The sequence below is a fragment of the Pinus tabuliformis genome, chromosome 4_1, assembly GCF_031772625.1.
Source record: "Pinus tabuliformis cultivar Carrire ecotype Pingquan chromosome 4_1, CPIR1, whole genome shotgun sequence".
Taxonomy (NCBI): domain Eukaryota; kingdom Viridiplantae; phylum Streptophyta; class Pinopsida; order Pinales; family Pinaceae; genus Pinus; species Pinus tabuliformis.
This window is the reverse complement of record NC_142303.1, coordinates 412,683,080-412,685,654: the sequence shown is the minus strand read 5'-3', so window position 1 is coordinate 412,685,654 and position 2,575 is coordinate 412,683,080.

Sequence of the window (2,575 nt, the reverse complement as noted above, 5' to 3'; positions counted from 1 at the left end):
TTTAAAGCTTTGGGAGTGGGAGAGGTTCTTGTAAGTTAGACAAGAAGCCTAAGTGCCCCATTTTCAGATCACCTTCGATGAACCTACGGTAGTATCCATCCAACCCTAGGAATGACCTGATATCCATAACATTCTTTGGAGCGGCCCATTCCATAATGGTGTTGATGTTTTTCGGGTCTACTGTTATCCCATTTGTTGATATAACGTTACCCAGTTACTGAATCTGATCTTTGAAAAAGTCACACTTCTTGTATTTAGCATATAATTGGTTTTCCTGTAGAGTTTGCAACACTATCCTCAGATGCTCTTTATGCTCCTCTTGATTCTTGGAGTATATTAATAGGTCATCGATAAAAATCAGTACAAATTTATCGAGATAGGGCCGGAAAATACCGTGCATCAAACTCATGAAAGTAGCTGGGGCCTTTGTGAGACCAAAAGGCACCACGAACTCGTAATGACCATAACAAGTTCTAAATGCAGTCTTGCATATGTCCTCATCGTTTATCCTTATTTGGTGGTAGCCAGATCTTAAATCGATCTTTGAGAATACTTTGGCTCCTTGCACTCGTGGCAAGGGGTATTTATTCTTGATGGTAAGTTTTTTCAACTGATTATAATCGATGCATAATCTCAAGGTTTCATCTTTCTTCCGTACAAACAATATGGGGGCTCCCTAAGGGGACATGTTGGGGCGGATATACTTTCTATCCAAAAGCTCTTGGAGATGTATTTTGAGTTATGTTAACTCAGGTATGCTCTTTTATAAGGAGCCCTAGATACTAGGGCTGCTCTTGGAATTAACTCAATGGTGAAATCGATATCATGCTTGGTTGGCAATCTAAGAATGAATTGAAGAAATACATCGACAAATTCCTGGATGACCGAAATGTTTTCCAAGGAGGTCATTTTATTTTTAGTGTTCGTATATCCCACCTGGACAACATATATATGACAACCCTTTTTGATACATCTTCCTAGCTGACTAGCAGTGATAGGACACAATTTGATACTTGTCTTGATTCCCTGAAGTTCCTTCCTTTGCCCTGTCTTTGTGATAAAACTGATGGTTTTTTGCTTGCAGTCAACTAGGGACCAACATTTTTCAAACCAATCCATCCCGATTAAAATGTCATATGAACCCAAAGGAAATATATTAAGATCAACGTGAATGGTTTGTCCTGAGATAGTTATAGGACAACGTTCTGAATTCACAACTACCCTTCTTTTTGTCTCGGTGGCTAACTGGACTAACCAAGGTTTTGAAAATTTACTACTCTACAGTTGACATTTTTCTACCACCTTAGGACTAACATAGCTTAGGCTGGCACCAAAATCAAATAAAACATAAACAGATTGCTTAGCGATCATACCTTCACATTCAATCATGGTGGGCTGGTATTCTACTTGATGATCATCCAACGCAACATTAATTCTGGGCATGCTCCTCGCCACTTCTCCGATTGTGGATGCTTCCTTCATGTTTGACCACTGTTTCGTTCTTGCTTTATGCAAACAGTTTTTGTAATAGTGGGGTTCTCTGCATCCCCAACATTGCAGCGGTGATTTTGACTATTGGTCATTAACCAATTTATTAGCTCCTTTTGATTGTCTGTTTTCAGAATATGCAACTTTAGGCTGGTTCCTTACTGGGAATTTGCTGAGAGGTTTTTGTTGTACATTTCTGCTATTAGCAAATTTTGCTTGCCTATTTGGGATCAGGTTCCTTCCCTTTCTGTTCACTCCTCCTTTAGGTCCCTCATTTTTCTGTTTCATTTGCTGGTAGAAGATGCGGGCTTTCCACACTGCATCATCCATTGACCTTAGGGAATCTAATTCAAGCTTTTCTTTCACAAAATTGGGTAGACTGCTGATGAAATGCTAAATTTTGGCCTTTTCCTCTTGCATATAAGGCACATAATGTAGTAGGGAGGTGAATTGTTTTACATATTCATCCATGGTTAAGGTTCCCAATCTTAACTCGTGAAATTCATTTTCCTTTTCATCATAATAATGCTCGGTCAAATACTTATCCTTGAAATGTTTTTGAAACTCTTTCCAAGTAACCTGTTCCTCATCAATTTTCCTTACTGTTTTGATTTCGTCTGACCAAAGGGTAGCCTTACCCCTTCACTGATAGAATGCCAAACGTGCTTTCAATTTATCAGTGTAATAATAAACATGGGCATATTTGCTCATATCAATTAACCAAGCCTCAGCTGCTTCTTCGGATTCCCCTTCAAAGAGTGACGATTTAATTTTTTTAAATTCTCCTTATAATTCAGATTTTTGTCCTTTTGTTTTGCACTGGTCAGAAACATTGTTTTAGGTTCCTTCTTTGTCTTTCCCATGTTTTTCTAATGACTCAACATTCTCTTCTCCATGCTGATCCGTTGGGGTCTTCTCTCTGTCTTTAGCACTAGGGTCTGGATCTCTTTGGTTCTGTTGATTGGATAGACTTCATAGAATTGCCTCTTGTTCCAGTCGTAGTCATTCATTGTTTGTCCTTAAATTGGTCATCTCAACACATAGTTTTTGGATGACTTTGAGTAAAATGGCATTAGCTTGATGAGAT